At 41.0% G+C, this 23087-nt stretch overlaps 2 pseudogenes; both read left to right on the forward strand.

Moving 5' to 3' along the window:
- The first annotated feature begins 13448 nt into the window (after positions 1–13448).
- LOC140211448 (RNA-binding protein 25 pseudogene) lies at positions 13449–14146 on the forward strand (annotated as a pseudogene).
- Positions 14147–19481: 5335 nt separating this feature from the next.
- Positions 19482–21897, forward strand: LOC140211449 (RNA-binding protein 25 pseudogene; annotated as a pseudogene).
- The last annotated feature ends 1190 nt before the right edge of the window (positions 21898–23087 follow it).

Consider the following 23087-nt stretch of genomic DNA (forward strand, 5'->3'; position numbering starts at 1 on the left):
CTGGCTGATGATTACCAAGTAGCATAAGTAAGGTCCAGGAGAAGGTCACCAGCTACTCTCTCAGCTACAGAATAGTCTTTAGGAACAACAAAGAGGAAAGGAATTGAATAATTAACAGGTAGAAACTGCTTTGATGCCTATTTACCACAAAATCTTGTCCTTCACCCAAATCTCATCTCTGTTTCAAGCAAAGGGAGCATCTATGGTAATATAACAAATAGGACTGGACCAGCATTACAAGAAAGGAAATGAGATTCAGTTTTGGGAACTAGATCTCTGTGTTCTAAGAATGCCTGATTGAAATTGGGTGTCAGTGCCTCTTCAGTTAGACTTTAAAAATTAAAGCTGAAAATTGAGTATGCAGATAAAAGCTCTCTGCTCATTTCACATCCACAGATTATTGGTAGTAACAGAACAACAAGATTCTGAGGAATTCACTGAACTGGAGCCATGGTCACCAGCCAAAAAAAAATCGTGCGCTCCTGAACTTCAAAGCTACTGCATTCTTTTCCAAACCAGCTGACTGGATTTACCTTAATCTCTTGAGAGAGAACCAAACAGAACGATATCCAAGCTCATCACATGTTCAATGGCCATCGAAGTTGCTGGTGAACACAGCAGGCCAGGCAGCATCTCTAGGTAGAAGTACAGTCGATGTTTCGGGCCGAGACCCTTCATCAGGACTAATGAGTGTTCACCAGCAACTTTGACGTGTATTGCTTGAATTTCCAGCATCTGCAGAATTCCTCGTGTTTGCGTTTTTAAATTCACTACTGCGAAGCCTCTTCCGGTGATGCCTACACTGAAGAAGTTTAAATCTTCTCTTCGACGGGAGTTTAGTGGTAGTCCTGACGAAGGGTCTCAGCCCGAAACATTGACTGTACCTCTTCCTAGAGATGCTGCCTGGCCTGCTGTGTTCACCAGCAACTTTGATGTGTGTTGCTTGAATTTCCAGCATCTGCAGGATTCTTTGTGTTTATTTTCAATGTGTTTTAAAAGGCATTGATGGGAGAGGTTAACAAGGCCAAAGGCCCAACTTCCAGTCAGCCCCAGGCCTCTCAAAAAGGACCCTTACATCAATGTATCACAAAACCCTGGGCCCAAAAGCTTTTCCTCTACTCCACAATAATATTTCATTTACCAAAAACCAACAAAATGATGGAGCAAACAGCACTGATCACTTCCAATATTTCAGTGCTCAGGCAAAACCCAAGGAGCAAGGAGCAAGTTCAGGTACTGTCCTTCAAGATGCTTTGTTTGTTTTTACATTTACTCTGCCACAGTTCCTAATGATCAAGACTTTATCTTCAAGGTTTTGTTCAGGTGCATATCTCCTTTCTCTTTCAGTCTGCCCCACCCTTTGTTGCTTCATTATTTTTCTTCATGACTAAGTACATTGAATTCTCCATTCCTACCAAGTCCGCCAATCTCATTCCTATAACTCAGGGAATAAAGTGATAGATCAAGTTTTTAAAAATTACTTTTATTTATATCTCACTGAATGCCAGCAAAATAAAGAGCTAATTATTGACTACAGGAGGAAGAAACTGGGGCTCCATGAGCCAGTACTCATTGGGGGATCCAAATTGGAGAGGGTCATAACTTTAAGTTCCTTGGCATTGTCATATCAGAGGATCTGGACCAGCATGTAAGTGCCATTTTGAAGAAGGCATGGCAACACCTCTACTTTCTTAGAAGTTTATGCAGATTTGGGAAGTCATCCAAAACTTGGCAAATTTCGATAGATGTACAGTGGAGTGTATACTAACTGGTTTCATCACAGCTTGATATGAAAACACCAATGCACAAGACTGGAAAAGCCCACAAAAAGTGGTGAATACATCATGGGAAAAGCCCTCCCCACCACCGAGAACATCTACAAGGAGTGCGGCCATAAGAAAGCAGCACCCATCATCCAGAACCTCCACCATCCAGGCCATGCTCTCTTCTCGCTGCTGCCATTGGGAAGAAGGTACATGAGCCTTACGTTCCACACCACCAGGTTCTGAAACAGTTATTACTCTTCAGCCATCAGGCTCCTGAACCAAACTGGATAACTACACTCCCTCAACACTGAACTGATTACACAACCTATGAACTCACTTCAGGCATTCTACTACTCATGTTCTCAGTATTTATCTTTCATTGCCTTTGACAGTTTGTCTTCTTTCGCAATTTGGTTGTCGGTCAGTGATTGTGTTTAGTTTTTCATTGATTCTACTATATAATCCTTGTTCTGCTCTGAACGGCTACAAGAAAATGAACCTCAAGGCAGTATATGGCGCCATATACAGATTCTGAAAATAAATTTGCTTTGAATATTGTTTCATAGCACAGAATGCAGATAATAATGCTTTATTTTGAAAAAACAGGAAAACTGAAAGACAGAGTAAGCTTAATAGGCCAAAAGCAAAGACGACCATATCAAAAAATCCAAAAGAAACACAATTGGCTGAATACTCTAGCTGCAGCAAGTTATTTGAAATATATCAAAACAAAGAGTACACTCTGTGGTATTCATATTCCCATAATACCTACTTACAATATCTCATTTAACACAATTAATATATATTACTAAACCTTTCTTCCTTATTCGATTTTCTAATATTTCCTGTAATCCTATACATGCTATTGCCTTTCAGCTTTCCCTGAAAGTCATTTACCATTAACACTAGCAAGCTGCAAGAATTTTAATATCACCTTTTGTTATGTTGGAATCTTCCTCAGTATTGACTTTTGCCCCAGTCTGGTATTATCCACATTTATAAATTGCATTTGTGATTCCCAGGTCCACATTTAATGATTTTGTTTCTTGATTATTAAATTATTTCTTTCTTGCCTGGCTGTGCATTTATGTTATTGGAAATAATTTGAAAGTGTCTATTTTATTGATATGTTATCAATTTTGCTCAATTTTCTTGCTTTGCATTCCTTTTACAATATCAGTATTCAGGTTATTCTACAGTGATGTTTAAATTGAAAGATTCTGAGAGAAATTAATTTTTTTGTTATCTTGCACAGGGGCTATTTGTGATCACGCATCAATTTTTATTTCATTAGCACTGTGATGGACAACAAATCTGAGAAAATTCAAGCATTGATGACCAGGTCTGTATTACCAGCTGAGTTTTCAGATAACTTATCAATATTTTGAAAACATGAAAATAAGGGTAATGCAACTAATTATTACTTCAACCAAATTCACATCCACTATGGCACATAACTCCAATCCAATACTTAGGTATGCTTTAAAAGTGTTGATGTATCTTTTAGCTTTGTTATTCTTTGTAGAATGATATTTATTTATTGAGAGACAGTGCAGAATAGGCCTTACCCCCCCCACCCGATCTGCGCCGCCCAGCAATCCCCCAATTTAACCCTAGACTAATCACAGGGCAATTTACAATGACCAAATAACCTACCAACCGGTATGCACTTGGACTGTGGGGGGAAACCAGAGCACCTGCAGGAAACCTATGTGGTCACGGGGAGAACATATAAACTCCTATAGGCAGTGGTGGGAATTGAACCCCAGTCACCTGTACTGCAAAGCGTTGTGCTAACCACCACAATATTGTGCTGTCAACAAATCTTTGATGTTTATGTAGTGCAAAAGAAAGTGATGACTCTGAAGATTCGAGAGAGAAGAGATGTGGAATTCTTTTCAGTGTTGATGTAAGCTGAATGCCAAAAAATAGATTTCCTTGTAAAATAATGGTGATTTCAAGACACAAACCATAGATTAGAGAAGGAAGAGGGATACGTGGATTTCAAACCACCACAAATTGCAGGGTAACTTATAACATATCACTGTTAGGCTCACAAAAACAGTTCAATGAGTTTTGATTTATTGTTACATTTGTGCTCTACTCATTAAATTCATTACTTCAGGTTAGGACTCTCAGTTAATTATGTTATAATTTTTTTGTTGGACCATTCTAAGAAATGTAACTGTCAACAAAAGGGTAAGCATTTGGTGCCCACCCTTAATTGTCCTTGAGATGGCAGTGATGGGCTGCCTTCTTAAGCTGCTAAAGTCCTTCTGGTGGTGGCATTCTGAAGTGCAATTGAATAGGGAATTCCAGGATTTTGAACCAGTGACAATAAAATAATTAGCATTTGCAAATTTTAATAACAAGTTTTGCTCCTGCTCGCTATTCAATCTCTGCAGCCTGGTAAAGGAACAATTGAAACTCCATGGTCTTATTCATGCAAGTAGAATGCTGTTCCTTGAGATTATGAGGATTTAAAAAGAAATCTTTACTATCATTTCTGTATCTTCCTCCCTCATTTTTCTTTTTCTGTCCTTTTATTCTTCCTGTGCTTCATTTTATTCCTGGCCACCCTACTTCTTTCTTCAGTGCTCTTTTTGTTCCTCTTTATTCTGAAATTGCATGATTAAAGAGAAATTCTTTTGGTCTTTTCATTTTCCAAAGTCCTCATATTTCAAACTTCGTAACCAGCATGCCTACTAACTGAATGGGCTGGATGCCTAAGAAAATTAGGTGCTGTTTTAAGATGTATTAAAGTGTTCTGATTTTATGACGCATTTTGAATTATGAAGCACTGTTCAGGCTTCAGCTGCCAATGTAAAGCCAGTGGAGTACTCCTTCATTGCTAGGTGACCTGTTCAAGGTGGCATAGCTGAATTATTGAAGGGTTCAGGTATTTTGCACTGAGGTATCAGCTCTGCATTTAAATTAGAATAAGCATAATTTCAACACTAGTACTGAAACATGACAAGGACAATTAATAATAAATTAAAAGTTGTAAATTAATCATTTTCAATGTTGTTTTTTAAACATACATAAATAGTTTCAACGTTGTAAGTTATATTAGCAACATAAAAATGTAACTATTTCTTGAAACCTTGTGTTGATGTTTCAGATCATGACCCTGCGTCAAAACTGGGTAGGGGGGTGGGGGAGTGCAGAGGCAGAGGAGAGGAAGAGGAAAGATGTCCAGAATGTGCAGGGGCAGAATGGGACCAGATTATAAGTGAGCCCAGACGGTGGAGATAGAAAAGAAACTCCAAGGAGAGACAACCTGAGGGAATGGTGGAACATAGAACCCAGGAACAGGCCCTTCAGCCTGCAATATTGTGCCAAACCAATTATATTAATAATCAATAAACTAATCTCCTCTGCCTACACAATACCCACATCCTTCTATCTGCTTTACAATCATGTACCTATCTAAATATCTTTTAAAAGTTGCTAATGTATCAGCCTCTAACGCCGCCCCAGGAAGCACAATCCAGGCACCCACTATTCACTGTGTAAAATACTTGTCCTTAGCATTTTCTTTGAAGTTAACCCCTCTCACCTGAAATGCATGCCTTCTGGTATTAGAGATTTCACCCTGGGAACAAGATACAGTCTATTTACTATCTATGCCTACAATAATTTTATAAACCTCTATCTGATCTCCACTCAGCCTCTGCCGCTCTAGAGAAAACAACCCAAGTTTGTCCAACTCTCTAAACCAGGCAGCATCCTGGTAAAGCTCTTCTCAACCTATCCAAAACCTCAACATACTTCCTGTAATGGGGTGATCAGAACGTCAACAATACTCTGGAAGCTGCCTAACTGGAGTTTTATAAAGCTGCAACATTCCTGACTTTTGAATTTAATGGCTCAACTAATAAAGGAAAGCATGCCATATCCTTCTTAACCACCTTAGAAACTGGTGTAGCCACCTTCCAAGAGCTATGAACTTGGATCCCAAGATCCTTCTGCTCATCAACACTGTTAAAGGTCTTTCTTCAAGTGTCTTTTCACATTTAACTGCCAAAGTGCAACACTTCACATTTGGCCAGGTCAAATTCCATCTGTTGTTTCTCTGCCCGTATCTGCAAATGATCTATATCCCATTGTATTCTTTGTCTGTCTTCTACACTATCCACAGCCCAACCAATCTTCGTATCATTTGAAAACTTATTGACCCACCTGTTTACATTTCATCCACATCATTTATAAACATCACAAAGAGTAGAGGTCCCAGTACAGATCCCTGCAGAACACCACTAATTGCAGATCTCCAGCTAAACTAAGGCCCTGCACAAACAAGAGAATATCTGCAGATGCTGGAGATCTGAGCAACACACACAAAATGCTGGGGGAACTCAGCAGGCCAGGCAGCATCTAGGAAAAGAGTACAATCAATGTTTTGGGCTGAAGCCCTTCAGCAGGACTGGAGAAAAAATGTTGAGGAGCAGAATAAGTGCCTGATTGTTCAAGCAGAGGACGGGGGGTGGGGGCGGATCATTCTTAGTCTTCAGGTATGGTGTCTGAGAACAGTGGATTTGGAGGAACTTAGCATTGAAGGGTCAGGGATTCAGGATGAAGAAAAAACAGATGTTCATGAGTCAGAGGATGAGGTCAATTGTAAGTCCATAAGACCATACAACATAGGAGCAGAAATAGGCCATTTGACCCATTGTGTCTGCCCTGCCATTCAGTCATGGCTGATCCAATTATGGATTGGTCAGCGATCAGGAATTATATTATGGGATGGGAAATGGGTTAATGTATAAAAGAATCAAGGTTGAGCATAGGTGCAGATGAAAGAACTGAGAATCTTTACAGAAGACAGGATGTGAAGAGGTATAGTCAATATAGCTGTGGGAATCAGTGGGTTTATAAAAGATGTCAGTAGACCCCTTATCTCCAAAGGTGGAGACAGAGAGATCAAGAAAGAGAGAAGAAGTGTCAGAAATGAACCAAGTGAATTTAAGGACAGGGTAAATTCTTAAATTTCTTTGTTTCCCAGGTTGAGGCTTTCTTTCCGGGACATCAGAGATGTCCTCCTTCTTCAAAGAATGGGGTTTTCCTTCCTCCACATTGATGTTGCCCTCACCTGCATCTCCTTCATTTCCTGGACATTTGCATTCACCCCATCTTCCTGCAACACTAACAGGGATAGAGTTTCTGTTGTCCTCACCAACCATCTCATGAGCCTTCATTTCCTGGACATTTGCATTCACCCCATCCTCCTGCAACATTAACAGGGATAGAGTTTCTCTTGTCCTCACCAACCATCTCATGAGCTTTCACATCCAACACATCATTCTCCACAACTTCTGTTATCTTCAATGGCATCTTACCTTCCCCGCCCCTATCTTCTGCAGGGATCACCCCCTCTGTGATTCCCTTTTCCATTCGACCCTCCTCACTGATCTCCCTCCTGACACATATCCCTGCAAGCAACAGAAATACTCCACCTTCCCAATCACCTCCTCCCTTACCTCCAATCCAGACCCAGGCAGTCCTTCCGGGTGAAGTAACACTTCACCTGTGAATCTGTTTGGGTCATGTATTATATCCAGTGCTCCCAATGTGGTCTCTGTACGTTGGTGAGCTCGATGTAAATTGGCAGACCGCTTTGTTGAGCGCTCTATCCGCCATAAGCGGAATTCCCCAACACTTTAATTGCTATCCCCATTCCTATTCTGACATGTCGGTCCATGGCTTCCTCGTTTGCCATGATGACGCCACTCTTAGGGTGGAGGAGCAACACCTCATATTCCATCTAGGTAACTTCCAACCAGATGGCATGAACATCAATTCCTCCTTCTGGTAGTTTCTCCCCTTCCCCCTTTTCTCTTCTATTCCCCATCTGGCCTCTTACCTCTTCTTCACACCAGCCGATCACCTCCCCCTGGTGCCCCTCCTTCTTCCCTTTCTCCCATAGTCCACTCTGCTTCAGCCTTTTACATTTCCACCCACCTGACTTCACCTATCACCTTCTAGCTAGTCCTCCTTTCCCTCCCCTTACCTATTTATTCTGGCATCTTCCCCCTACCTTTCCAATCCTGAAGAAGAGTCTTGACCCAGAAAATCATCAGTTTACTCATTTCCATAGATGCTGCCTGTTATGCTGAATTCCCTTAACATTTTATGTGTAACGTTCTCGTAATTTGCCCTTCTTCATTTTAATACTCTCTTGCAAAATCCATACATATCCTTATCTATTGGTATCTTAAAACTTAAGGAATTGCGGTCACTGTTCCTTAACTGCTCACCCACTGAAAGGCTGGTCACCTGGCCAGGCTCATTACCCAACACCTGGTCCAGTGCAGCCCCTCCTCTTGTTGGACTATCTACATATGGACTTAAGAAACCCTTGTGGATGCACCTAGCAAATTCTACCCCATCTAAACCTCTCGAACTAAGGAAGAGTCTGTTTCTATTAGAGATGTTCCCCAAGGTAACAACCCTATTGTTCTTCCTTCTGTTAGTCTGACTGCATATCTGTTCCTCAGCATTCTGGTTGCTATTGGGGGTCTGTAGTACAATCCCATCAGAGTGATTGCATCCTTCCTATTTTTGAGTTCTACCCATATAGACTCAGTGGATGAGCCCTTCATTATATCTCCTCTGTGTAACTGTGATATTGTCCCTGATTAGTAGTCCAATTCCACCCTCCCCAACTTTTTTAATTCCCTCTCTATCTTTTCTAAAACATGAAAACCCTGGGACATTAAGCACCCATTCCTGTCCCTCCCTCAACCAAATCTCTATAATTGCCTCAACGTTGTAGTTCCATGTACTGATCCATGCTCTACGTTCATCACCTTTATCCTTGATACTCCTAACATTAAAATACACACACTTCAAACTATCTATCCCTTCATTTTTATTAATTTCCTCCTCCCTATTTTTACTGGTCCTGACATCTACCTTCTTCTCCATCCCTCCATCTTTGATGTGGTGCTGTGGTTCCCACATCCTGCCAAACTAGCTTAACCTTCTTGATTGGCACTAGCGAACCTCCTGTCTAGGATATTGGTTCCCCTCCAGTTCAGGTGCAGCTCGTCCCTCTTGCTCAGGTCATTCCTGCTCCAGAAGAGGTGCCAATGATCCAGGAACTGAACCGAAAACATTGTACCCTGCACCAGTTCTTCAGCCACTCATTCATCTGTACCATCATACTATTCCTGCCCTGACTAGCCCATGGCTCCAGGAGTAATACAGAGATTACTACCTTCGTGGCCCTGTTCTTCAGCCTCTTTTCCAACTCTCTATACTCACTGTGTGGGACCTCTTCCCCCTTTCTACCCCTGCCATTGGTGGGAATGTACATCACGGCCTCTGGCTGCTCCCCCTCCCCCTCTGCAGCCGTTCTGAAACATCCTGGGCCTTAGCCCCTGAGAGACAACACACCATCCTGGTTTCTCTTTCGTGGCCACAAAATCTCCTATCCATCCCCCTAACTATTCAGTCTCTTATCACTATCACTCTGCCTGACTTCACCTTTCCCGGCTGAGCCTCAGAACCGGCCACAGTGCCACTGGCCTGGTTATTGCTGCCGTGCCCTGATACGTCATCTCCCGCCACCAGCAATATCCAAAGGAGTATACTTGTTGCTGAGAGGAATCCCCACAGGTTAATCATACCCTGACCACTTTCTCCCCTCACTTCTCCTGGTTGGCAACCATCTGCTGCCTGAAGCCTGCACTCTAGAGGTGGCAACCTCAGCTGGAGTTTCTTCCATGAGGTTTTTCAGCTTCCATATGGCTCTGAGTAAAGTCAGCTCCAGCTCCATTTGCCTGACCTGCTCAGTGAGGAGCTGAAGTCTGGTCCACTTCGCACAAATGTGGTCATCATGGAACCTGTTAGGTAACCTGAAATTCCACTTCTTACAGGAGGGGCATTCAACCGCCCACCGCCCAACCATCCTGCCAACACTGAATTAAGGACTAAGGATTTAAAGACAACAAAAAAGCTTATCTGCTCTTACCTGTGCATTCTCTCTGAAACCTTTGAGTTTCACACTCATCTAGTTCACTTACACAGTCTCCTTTCGCTGATCTTGTTATACCTTTGGCTCCAACTTCTCAAGCCTGAGTTCTACAAACAAAATAAATAATTCCAAATGAAGCAGAAGCAGCTTGGCCTCCACCTGTTCACGCTGAGACCTGTTGAGCCAAAATCTCCACCCTAACACTGACCCACTCCCAAAATGGCCGCTCTGCTGACACCACGATTCTTTTTATTGCCTCAGATAAAGCTCACGACTAGCGAGACTTGTTTTTAAATGGTTCCCGCTCTGCAACAATCTTGCTCTCTCTCACTTGTTGCTTTGAAGTATGAATGGTAAGAGAGGGAACGGAATACAAGGACTGTGAGTTATGTGAAATTGGAAAATTCACCTTTCATAGCAGTGGGTTACTGGCAACCCAAATAGGATGGGAGGTGTAGTAGTTCTAGTTTGTAGTTAGCCACACCCTGGCAGTGGAGAATGCCAAGACCAGGCAAGTCAGATTGGGAATGGGGAGTGGAGTTGGAGTGATGTCCAACTAATAGCTCGAGATGGGTGTTGCACGTCGAGTGCAGATACTCTGCAAAATTGTTGCTAAGCCTGTGCTTGGTCTTGCCAATGTAGAGGTGGATGATGTAGAGAGGCTACAAACTGAACAGTCCTTCCATGTGAGGTAGAAGTGCACGTGCATCTCCTTCAACCAGGGCAATTACATTTGATGTTTGTGAGGAGGCCTCTTCAACATCAACAGCACCAATGCAGATAGGGTGAACATTTTGCAGAACACCTGTGTCCTTGAGATCAAATGCAAACTAAAAGAAAATCACCTCATATTCCACTTGGGTGATTGACAATGCAATAGTATAAATATTGAAGTCTCCAGTTTCAGGTAGTCCACACCCCTTGTTAACACAAAATAATCTGCAGATGCTGGGGCCAAACCAACACTCACAACACAGTGCAGGAACTGAGCAGCTCAGGCAGCATCTGTGGAAAAGTTCGGGTGACGTTTCGGGCCGGAACCCTTCGTCAGGACTGTAGAGGGAAGGGGCAGAGGCCCTATAAAGAAGGTGGGGGGGAGGGTGGGAAGGAGAAGGCTGGTAGGTTCCAGGTGAAAAACCAGTAAGGGGAAAGATAAAGGGGTGAGGGAGGGGAAGCAGGGAGGTGATAGGCAGGAAAGATGAAGAAGGGATAGGGGAAAACACAATGAGTATTAGAAGGAGGCGGAACCAAGAGGGAGGTGATAGGCAGCTGGGGGAGGGGGCAGAGTGAAATAGGGATAGGGGAAGGGAGGGGGAGGGAATTACCAGAAGTTGGAGAATTCTATGTTCATATCAAGGGGCTGGAGACTACCTAGACGGTATATGAGGTGTTGCTCCTCCAACATGAGTTTAGCCTCATCATGACAGTAGAGGAAGCCATGTATAGACATATCCGAAGGGGAATGTAAAGCAGAGTTGGAGTGGGTGGCTACTGGGAGATCCTGTCTGTTGTGGCGGACAGAGCAGAGGTGCTCGACAAAGCGGTCCCCCAATCTGCGTCAGGTTTCACTGATGTAGAGGAGGACGCACCAGGAGCACCGGATGCAATAGATGACGCCAACAGACTCACAAGTGAAGTGTTGCCTCACTTGGAAGGACTGTTTGGGGCCCTGAATGGTGGCAGGAGAGGAGGTGTAGGGACAGGTGTAGCACTTGCGCTTACAGGGATAAGTGCCAGGTGGGAGATCCGTGGGGAGGGACGTGTGGACCAGGGAGTCGCAGAGGGACCGATCCCTGCGGAAGGCGGAGAAGGGTGGAGAGGGAAAGATGTGCTTAGTGGTGGGGTCCTGTTGAAGGTGGCGGAAGTTGCAGAGGATAATGTGTTGGATCCGGAGGCTAGTGGGGTGGTAGGTGAGGACAAGGGGAACTCTGTCCCTGTTGTGGTGGCGGGAGGATGGGATGAGAGCCGAAGTGCGGGAAATGGAGAATTTCATCCACTGTCTCTCATTTCTCCTTACCAAAAGAGCTTATTAAGGGAACTGCACACACATTCATTGACCAGTGCAAAAACCAACATGCATCAACAGAATTTAGCTTTAAGCGACACAATGTTAAAATGGAGTAAATATGAGTTCATTAACTTTGCAATACATAGTGTGAAAAATCAATATGAATTGCAATGAAAGGCAATTTTCTTGGTAAGACCTTACAGACACTACTACCACAATGGACTGGTAAATTTGGTAAATTGGATTATTGTTGTCACATGTACCAAAGTACGGTGAAAAACTTTGTTCTGCATGACATCCATACAGACAATTTCATCACATCAGTGCATGAGCTAGTACAAGGGAGAAGCAATAACAGAATGTAGAATGGAGTGCTTCAGTTACTGAGAAAGTGCAGTCGAGGCAGACAATAAGGTGCAAGACCATGATATGGCCATGAGGTAGATTGTGAAGTCAACAGTCCCCTTGTTGTACAAGGGCACTGTTCAGTAGTCTTATAACAGCAGGACAGAAGCTGTCCTTGTGCCTAGTAGTATACTTTCAGGCTTTTGTATCTTACATGCCTTCTCAAAGAGCAGATAGGAGCATGGAGAAGAGAGACCATCTCGGCTGCATGTGGTCTTTACTTATGTTGGCTGCTTTACTAAGCCAGCTTTTCATCTGTGGACTCTCTGTAGAACAGACTACGAAGGCAGTGAGAAGTGCACTTTCTATTTGGAGTGTGGAGGGCCTTAGTGATCCGTTCTGCAGATGGTCCATGGATGGGAGACTGGTTTTCGTGAGGTGTCTGTACAGAATGCTTTCTATGGTGCATCTGTAAAAGTTGGTAAGGGTCAAAAGGAACATGTAAGATTTCTTTAGCATCCCAAGGAAGTGGATGTGCTGGTGTACTATCATTGTCATGGTGTCTGCATGAATGGTCTAGGACAGCCTATATGTGATACTCACTCCTAGGAACCTGAAGCTTCTTGACCTCAACACCATTGATCCATTGATGTAAACCAGTGATCCCCAAAGTGGGCGATATCACCCCCACCCCGGGGGCAGTGGTAGCTTCTAAAGGGGCAATAAAGATTAAGTGGATGGTGAGGAAGTGGGCAGCTGAGGAATTACAGGCTTAATTTAAGAAATTAATTACTTATTATAAGCACTTGATCCTCAGTGCCTCATAATTGATTATAATGATCACATAATCAGATCAACTCTTGCTGTTGTGCTGAAAGGGAACACAGAAAAGTTGCAAGAACTTTGCTGGGAATGGAAGACCTGAGTTTTATGGCAAGATTGAATAAGTTTTGACATTATTCCTTGGGACATGAAAGATTGAGAGGAGATTTGAAAGAGATATACGTAATTATGAGGGGTTTAGATAGGGTAATAGCAAGCAGGCTTTTTCCACTGAGGTTGCATGGGACCACTAGAGGTCATGGGTTAAGAGTGAAAGGTGAAAGTGGAATATGAGGGAAAACTTCTTCATTCTGAGGGTCCTGAGAGTGTGGAGGGCCAGTACAAGTGGTGCATGTCAACTCGATTTCAACATTTAAGAAAAGTTTGGATTGGTATATGGATGGTAGAGGTATGGATGATTATGGTCCCAGTGCAGATAGATGGAGGTAGGCAATTTAAATAGTTCAGCATGGACTAGATGGGCCAAAAGGCCTGGTTCTATTCTGTAATTTTCTATGACTCCTTGACCATGACTCATTTGTATGCCACATCCCCTGTAACAGAGTCAACCGAAAGCAAATTAAGAAAGATGATTGATGGTACCACAACTGTCTCCACGCTTAACACCATGAACCGTTGCCCAACAGAGAGCAAACAGCTGTTGGTACCAAACTTAGTGCCTCTGGTTGGAAAGCATATTGCACCATGGAAGGGCCATGCTATTCAGAGCAATTGTGAAAGTGACAAAAGCAGTGGTCAGACTACAACAGTTTTTGTAGGCAACATATCTGAGAAAGCTTTGGATATGTTAATAAGGCAGTTATTGGTGAAATGAGGCTTAGTTTTAAGCTGGGAGGGAGTTCAAGGAACTTCAGGAAAGTTGCAAGCATTTGCATTTTGTGAGTATAAAGAACCAGAATCTACTCTGCATGCATTAAGATTATTGCTTGAACTTCAAGTGGAAGACAAAAAGCTACTTGCAAAAGAAGATGCAAAGACCAAAGTCCAGTTGGATGAACAAAAGGCCAAAAATAAAGGAGTCAATGGAGATACCAAAGCAGAGGATTTGTCATATGATATTATGGATGAGGAAGCCGAGAGCAGGATCAGATCGTAAAGGGAGCAATAGATGGATTAGTCAGAGAATACTCCAGTGAATTCAATGTACCTTCCCAAGATCAAGATGCATAAAATAGAAGAAGAAAAAGGAAGGAAAAGATTTATTAGAACCACTGCCTACCATCCCAGAGTCATCTCGAAAAACCACCATGGAGAAGTCCCCAGAAACTGAGATTATTTCACAGCCACAAGTCTCACCTGTCAAGTAGAGTGATCCCCCTTGTCAGGAAAGACATTATCCTACAAGAGTAAAAAAAAAACTTCCACAATGATTAGATCTTTAGGCCTGAATGGGACAACCTAAAATTTACTATGCTGTGGATGTCTGTATGTAACAGTTGTATTATATAATACACTCTGCATATAGTTGAGTTGCATTTTCTTTTGAATTGGAGTTTATAGCTAAGCAGGGAGGGGTGCTGTGTAATTTCAGTAATATTTGAGTAAAATTGTAACTGTTTTGTTGATTAAGCATGATTTGTTTGTTTAAATAATTCAATATAGTTTTTTTGTAAGATTACAGAAATGGCATGTGTCATCATGCCACTGTGTCATTGGTTCATGTCTCACTTAAAGTAAAAACAAATGTACGCAAGTTATCTCCTGGCTTTCCTGTTTTACTTACAATTAGCTTTTATGGTTTGGAGTTACAGAACACAGCACTTGCTAACCCACCGTTACCTTAGACTTTGCTCAAGTTGCTTAATAGTAGTTGGAAAGCAATTTGATACTTCTATATTTGGAATATTATGAGAAATCTGGACTGAAGAAATCATGTTATTTCTGGGCCCAGCCTATGCATTATTTCTGTTCAGGACTGTAGTACAGTGTTAGCTAGCATGACTTTCATCCTCTAATCATGCAGTGATACAATTCCTGTGAATTAGGGTTTGGCATTCAATGAATCTGCCCTTTCAAATGGTCTTGACCACAGCCCAACCGAGATATCACTGCCCCACTTTATGTACCTGCAGTGAGAGTTAGGTTTTGCCTGAAATATGATGATGCCATAACTTTCTCCTTTATTGATCGCAGTGCTTGAGTTACACTTAAACAACAGACAATTGACTGTGGTTGTTAATCAATAATGAAAATAGCAGAAGTAGATCAAACAAAAAAGAAGTGTAGACAGTATAGTGTGGAGTATCTGAAATATGGATTTATACCAGCACCAAGCAACCGACAGCAGTCAATGTGTCTGTTGTGTGAAAAAGTTCTTTCAAATGTGGTAATGAAACTGCCCAGGCTTTTTGAATATTTGGAGAGAGTACACTGATAAAGCAAACAAGAACTTGGTTTATTTTCAAAGTTCAAATACAGTTATTATCAAAGTATGTATGTAGTATACAACCCTGAGATTCATCTTTCCCACAGACACCCACAAAACAAAGAATGGAACCCATTCAAAGAATACAAAAAGAAAGAACAAATTGCTCAAACAGCAAAAATGAGTGAATATCACACAGAATATTAAACCTCAAACAGCAGAGTCCTTGAAACAGTCTAGGAGTGTTCAGTTCAGTTCAATTTAACGCTGTGTCATTCATTGACTGCAAGCCACAGTCCTGCTGAAACAGTCAACTTTGCCAGGCAATGAATCTTTGCTTCTGAGTTATGTTTGTTTCATAAAATATGAAAGCATAGCTCAAGAGTTGTTAATTGCAAGGGGACTAAAACAGAGATGAATTTGGAGTCAATATTTCTGGCTGTTGAACAAATTTTCAAAGAGAAGTACATTTCGCTCATCAACGTCCTTGCCAGTGCAACAGATGGGGCACCACCAATGACAGAACACCAGCATGGAGTTATTACTTTCCTGAAAAAAGCTGTACCTAAAGTATTACCATTCGCTGTGTAATTTACAGACAACATCTTGTTGCAAAAAACACCCAAGTGATTGCTCACACGAATCATTAAATACTGTTATCTCAGCGATAAATAAAATCAAGTTCCTTGCTCTCAATTCTCAACTAGTTTGACAGCTTTGTATTGAGAATGATAAACAGTTTTAATGCTTGCTGTTGCACATAGAGGTCAGGTGGCTCTCTGCCTCGGATGTGTTTCAACTCTTTTTGAAGTGATGATAAAATTCTCTGAAGACCTGACTGCATCATTTAGTAATCAACTCAAGAATATTAGGCATGATTTTGCTTATTTGTCAGAATTATTTACAAAGTTTAATGAAATTAATCTTCAATTGCAAGGATATTATGTGAATCTTATCTAAATCATCAGTCGTCTCTACACTTCTCTGTCCAAGTTAATTGCAACATGAATGTTATGACCTTTTCCAATTTCCAAACCTCTCTGAGTTGGTAGAGAAAGAATACTACAGGATGATCTGCAAGTACACTATGCCCACCTGGGTGAGCTGCATAAAGACATGTCCGAGAGAATTCAGAATCTTCTTTTGACCTAAGGTGAAAATGCAAAGAAGCTGTAAATAGTTGGACTACGAATGTATGCTCTAATATTGTTTGCTGCAATTAAATAAAGAAATAAGTTTATTTGTAGCTTTAAATAGATTTGAACAATCTTTGCAATTGCTTTGAATTTGCAGTTTTTAATATCTTTCAGTGTGCATGATAAATCAAAATTTGTAAAAGTTTTTCTTTAATGGCAAGAAATGAAAAGGGTGGTGCTGAGGATGTGGTCTGGGAGCCAAGGGAGCTCTAACCCAAAAAGTTTGGGAACCACTGCTATAAGCAGAATTAAGTGCACAACCAACTTTCCTGAAGTCAATGACCAGCTCTTTTGTTTAAATGACATTGAAGGAAAGATTGCTATCATGTCACTATGCCATTAGGCAATCTACACACTTCCTATATTCCAACTCATATTTATTTGAGATTTGGCCCACTACGGAGATATCAAATGCAAACATAATAAAATTAGAGCAAAATCTGGCCACGCAGTTGTATGTGTATAGGGAGTGTACAACATGTAAGTGCAATTACAAAGAAATCACAGCAGAACCTCTACTTCCTTACTTCCTTATGAGTTTGTGGAGATTTGGCATGACATCTAAAACTTTGACAGACTTCAGTAGATGAATTCAGTAGATGAATTGTTAGATACATTGACTGGCAGCATCACAACCTGGCATGGAAACACCAATTCCCTTGAAAAGAATGTCCTACAAAAAGTACTGGATATGGCTCAGTCCATCACGGGTAAAGCTCTCCCAACCACTGAACACATGAAACACTGTTACGGGAAAGCAGCATCCATTATAAGAGACCCCCACCACCAGGACATGCTCTATTCTTCCTGTTGTCATCAGGAAGAAGGTACAAGAGCCTCAGGACTCGCACCACCAGGTTTAGGAACAGGTACTAACCTTCAATCATCAGACTCTTGAATCAAAGGGGTTAACTTCAGTAAACTTCACTTGCCCAATTATTGAAATGTTCCCACAACCAATGGACTTTCTCAAGGACTCATCATCTTAATTCTCAATAGTTATTGCTTATTTATTTATACTATTGTTTCTTTTTTTTGCTTTGTCTCTGCATTCTGGTTGAAAGCCCCAGTTGGGCAGTCTTTCATTAATTCTGTTATATTCACTATTCTATAGATTTGCTGAGTATGCCCACAAGAAAATGAATCTCAGGGTTGTATATGGTGACATATATGTACTTTGATAATAAATTTACTTTGAACTTTGAAATTTTGAGTTGTGTAGGGGGCTGAGCATGCAACCTTGTGGGACACAAGTGTTAAGGATAATTGTGGCAGAAATGTTGCGGCCTATCCTTATTGATTGTGGTTTGTTAATCAGGAAGTCAAAGATCTAGTTACAAATGAAAACGTTGAGTCCCAAGTCAGGAAGTTTGAAGATAAGTTTGTCTGGAATTATAGTACTGAAGGTAAGGGTGCAGTCAATAAATAGTAGTCTAACATTGAAACCTTTACCATCCAGATGCTCCAGAGATGAGTATAAAGACAGGGACATGGCATCTACCATCTACACTGTTTTGGCAGTATGTGAAATGCAGTGAGTTGAAGTTGCCCGGGGGGCTGGAACTGATGTGTGCTATAGCTAGCCTCTCAAGTACTTCATGAAGGTGGATGTCAAAGCACCAGATGTTAGTCATTATTTTCCTTAGGTACCAAAACATTATTGGTCATCTTAATGCAGGTGGGAACTTCTGAATGAAGTAGGCAGAGGTTAAAAATGTCTGCAAATACCCTAGTCGACTGAGTTGCATAGGATACAGCCATGGATTCCATACAGGTCAGATACTTTCCATAGGCCCACTCTCTGGAAAACTGTACTAATGTCTGCAACAGTAATTCTGTGGACAGATGTAATGAGGGGTGCTGGTGTGGGTGGTGACATTCTGTTCCCCTTCCATTCAAAACATGTAGAGAATGTCTTGAGCTCATCAGGAAGTTATGTGCTGTTCTCAGTGATGCTGCCTAACTTCCTTTAGTCGTCTGTTATAGCATGTAATCCCTGCCACAACTTATGGCTGCCTTGTTTGCAATTAAACCATATAATATGCTCAGATGCTGACAACTAATAAGAGGAAATTTCAAAGAATGGGTCAGGGCAGAATTGGAAGTGATTATGTGAGTCTAATTGTTAGTTTGAGGGAGGTCAGTATTAATTCACAGTGGCAGAGAAATATGCTTGCCAATGCATGAAACAGACAATGCATGAAACATTTATGCAGAGGAGTTTATTGCTAATAGGATAGAATTATTTTTCAAGTGGTGCAGAGTTCTTGAAAGCTGTGCATGGAAATTAAACTTAATACAATTGGTCACACAATCTCCAAAAGTTGCCCTGGATCTTCTGTGTATTGAGGCTGCCATGCATATGCAGTGAGGTCACACGGTATACAACATGCATGTTGTCATAGAAAATTCACTTGGACATCCAGGGCCACTAACAGCATTCTCCTCTCACATCGTAGAAGGTGAATTTGAAGCCTGTTCTGATATTAGTTAACTGGAAACAACCTTGCTCAGCCATCTGCCAGTGTAATGTATCCAAATAGGGACCTTGCATACTGCTGGAGCTCTAGTAAGTCATACTTATCATTACAGTTATACGATGCAGGAATTTCACACAAGGGTGTTTGTCCACACTAAGCAGCAAGTAACTTTCTACCTGAAATGCTTATATCATATATAGATGTAATGATGTCATGACATCCTCTGACCTACTTGATTTACATAATAGACTATTGTGTAATTAATCTTCAAGTAATGCCTGAATAAACTTGAATATATATATTGGTAACCCGAATCTTCGGAGCAGAAGGCCCCGAAATCCTTGGCTTTGTTTGTTTTAGCGGCCAGGGCGAGGTCGAAGGCACTCGGCAGAGGATGGCGCTCGGGAGGTTGCATTGGAGAGGCTGGTCGGAAGCTCAAAGTTTTCGGACGGATGGACTCAGTGTCGGCTGTGGTCGGCTGCTTCCAAAGCATCGGCAAGATGACGGTGCCTGGAAGTTCATGGCAGGGAGTTTCTCCCTTTTGCAGTCTGCTATCGGGGACTCAGGAATCGATCAACTCGGAGACTTTTGAGACTCTATTTACTGTGCCCATGGTTTTTCCTTCATCAAATTATGGTATTGCTTTGCACTGCTGTAACTATATGTTATAGTTATGTGGTTCAGTCAGTGTTAGTCTTTGGTTTGTCCTGTTTTCTGTGATATCACTCCGGAGAAACATTGTATCATTTCTTAATGCATGTATGCATTTCTAAATGACAATAAAAGAGGACTGAGTGTTCTTATAATCTAATATGTTTTTTCTTGTTTGTTTAAATAATTCATTACTTGTTATATATATAAATATGTGAATTGCATACTCCATCATGCTACCATGTGATACATGCGTGCCTGGCTTAAATTCAACATGAAATTAGACACAATTTCGGACTCCCCCATTTTCCTAAATATTAATGTAACATTTGCAATGGGTATTTTTATAATGAACCTGAGACAGCTCTGAACCGTGAAGGAACAGCGAGAGGTGCGAGTTCAAAAAAAATGCAGTGAGGAATGGTGAAAAAGAGCTGCATGTGTTCTTCAGAAGGGAAGACATAATCAAGTTTAAAAAAGAAAGGCACGTTCATAATTAGTAAGTACTGGATGAAAATAATCATAAAAGATGATGAGAAATGGCTGACTACATCAGAAAAATTGATACATTTGATTACACAGAAGATAACTGGAATATGTATACTGAGCTAATACAACAATATTTTAAAGCAAATGACATAGCCAATGAGAAATGAGTACCAATTTTGCCAACTTCATTCAGCTTAAAAGCATACAGTTTGTTTAAAGTCTAATTTCTTCAACCAAACCATCTGACATGAGCTTTGCTGGTATTGTCAAAGTAATTTAGGAACATTCAGAACCAAAACCATTGTTGATTGCTGAGTGCTTTAGGCTTTATAAGTGGAATCAAAAAAGAAGGGCTGTCCATTTCAGATAATGTTGCTGAATTGAAGAGATTATCTGAGCATTGTTCCTTTGATAATGGGTTTAATGATCCACTATGAGATTATTTAGGTTGTGGAATTTTACAAGAGAGCATTCAAAAATGGCTCCTAACTGAAGCACAACTTACATTTAGGAGGGCAGTTGAAATTGCTGTTTCAATGGAAACTGCAAACAGAGATACAATTGAGATGCAGTCCGCAATGAAAGTGAACGTGAACAAAATTGCAGTGTCTATGCAAAAACCGACCTTGCTGAACACACTTTGTTACCATTGTGACTGGGGCTCACATAGACTAGACCAATGCAGATTTAAAGGTGAAACTTGCAGAAAATGCAATAAAAAAGGACATAGAATTGTGTAGTCTCAAGATTTAAGTGTGGAAATTAACAGCAGCTTATGCTAGAAGTGAATGGCAAATTAATTAAAATGGAATTAGACCCTGGTTCAACAGTTTCAGTCTTTCCACAAAATGAGTTTGAGAGACATTTCAAAGACACTAAACTGAGGATGGCAGATATCCAACTAAGGACTTATACTGGAGAAGAGATAACTCCTGTGGGAAAGACATTCGTAGCAGTGAAATACAGTAACCAACAAGCTAAATTGAGCTTGTATGTGGTAAAAGCGGTATTGTGGTGGCCATGATTGGCTGAGACATCTACAGTCTGCATGCCACATCCCTTGCAATAAAGTCAACTGAAAGTGAATTAAGAAAGGTACGAGATTATGCCACAACTGCCTCCATACCGAACACAGTGAACCATTTCCCAACAGAGGACAAACAAATGTTGAGGTCAATCTCTGATTAAAAGCATATTGGACCAAGGAAAAATGATGCTGCTCAGAGGAAGCGTGAAATTGACAAAAGCAGTGGTCCAACTACCACAACTTTTGTAGGCAACATATCTGAAAAAGCTTCTGATAAATAATCAGGCAGTTACTTACAAATGTGCCTTGGTTTTCAACTGAGGAGAATCCAAGGAGCTTCAGGAAAGTTGCAAGCATTCGGCTTTTGTGAGAATCAAGAAGCAAAATCTATTCTGCGTGCATTAAGGATATTGCATGAACTTCAAGTGGGAGACAGAAAGCTACTTGTAAAAGTAAATGCAAAGGCAACAGCCCAGCTGGATGAATGGAAGGCCAAAAAGAAAGGAGTCAATGGAGATATGAAAACCGAGAATTCGTCAGGTGATGTTTTGGATGAGGAAACCAAGAGGAGAGATCAGGTCATAAAGGAAGTAAAAGAAGTATTAATAAAAGAACACTCCAGTGAACTAAATACACCTTCCCAAGATCCGGATACACAAACTAGGAGAAAAAGGAAGAGGAAGAAAGGTGTCCAGAGCTATTGGAACCACCTCCCGAAGTCTCAGAGTCAACACCTACAACCATCATAGAGGAGGGCCCAGAATCCGAAAACATTTCACAGCAACAGGTCGCACCAGCCTAACAGAGTGATCCCCCTTGTCAGGAAAGGCATTATCCTACAAAAGTAAGAAATCCTCTACAGTGATTAAACTTTTAGGCCTGAATGAGACAATTTAAAATTTACTATGCTATGGATGTCTGTGTATAGTACTTGTATTATATAGTTGAGATGCATTCTCAATTGAGTTGGAGTTTGTAGCTAAGCAGGGAGGAGTGTTGTGTATTTTATATTTCAGTAATGTTTGCATAATTTTGTGTATATATTTGTTGATACAGCATTCTTGTTCATTTAAATAATTAATTACGTGTCATTTATATAAATAAGTGAATTACATACATCATCACGCTTAAAGTAAACGCAAAGTTAGAATTACATTTCAAACCCCTGTTTCTTCCTTTGAATTAGTTTAATGTCTTTTGGACATTCAAGTATTATGAAATAGTCTGCTTGAAACTGTAGACCATAAGATCATGAGATGTAGGAGCAGAATTAGGCCATTCAGCCCATTGAGCCTGCTTCATCATTCCATTATAGCCGATATATTATTCCTCTCAAACCCATTCTCCTGCATTCTCCCCGTAATCTTTGATGTCCTGACTAAACAAGAACCTAGCAACTTCTGCTTTAAATATGCCCAATTACTTCTCCTCATCAGCCATCTGTGGCAATGAATTCCATAGATTCAACACCATCAGGCTAGAGGAATCTTCCTAATCTCTATACTAAATGGAAGTGCCTCGTTTTGGAGACTGTGCCATCTGCTCCTAGACTACACCACTACAGGAAATATCCTCTCCACATCAACTCTATCCAGGCCTTTCAATACTCAATAGGTTTCAATGAGATTCTTCTAAGCTCCAGAGAGTATAGGCCCAGGGTCTTCAAACGCTCTTCATATGTTAAACTTTTCATTCTTGTGAACCTCTTCTGGACCTTCCCTAATAAAGGCACATCTTTATTTTTATTCTTTCTTGCTTCTCTTCTAATACTTGTATATCTATTCACTTGCAATGCTACTGTGACACTGTAATTTATTTTGGTCTATCTATCTACAAGGGGCACAAAACTGCTCACAATGAACCAGGTGTGGTCTGATCAATGACTTATAAAGCCTCAACATTACATCCTGGATCCTCAATGTTAATGAATGCTAACATA

This window comes from Mobula birostris, chromosome 17 (assembly GCF_030028105.1).
Source record: "Mobula birostris isolate sMobBir1 chromosome 17, sMobBir1.hap1, whole genome shotgun sequence".
NCBI classification, from domain to species: Eukaryota; Metazoa; Chordata; class Chondrichthyes; order Myliobatiformes; family Myliobatidae; genus Mobula; species Mobula birostris.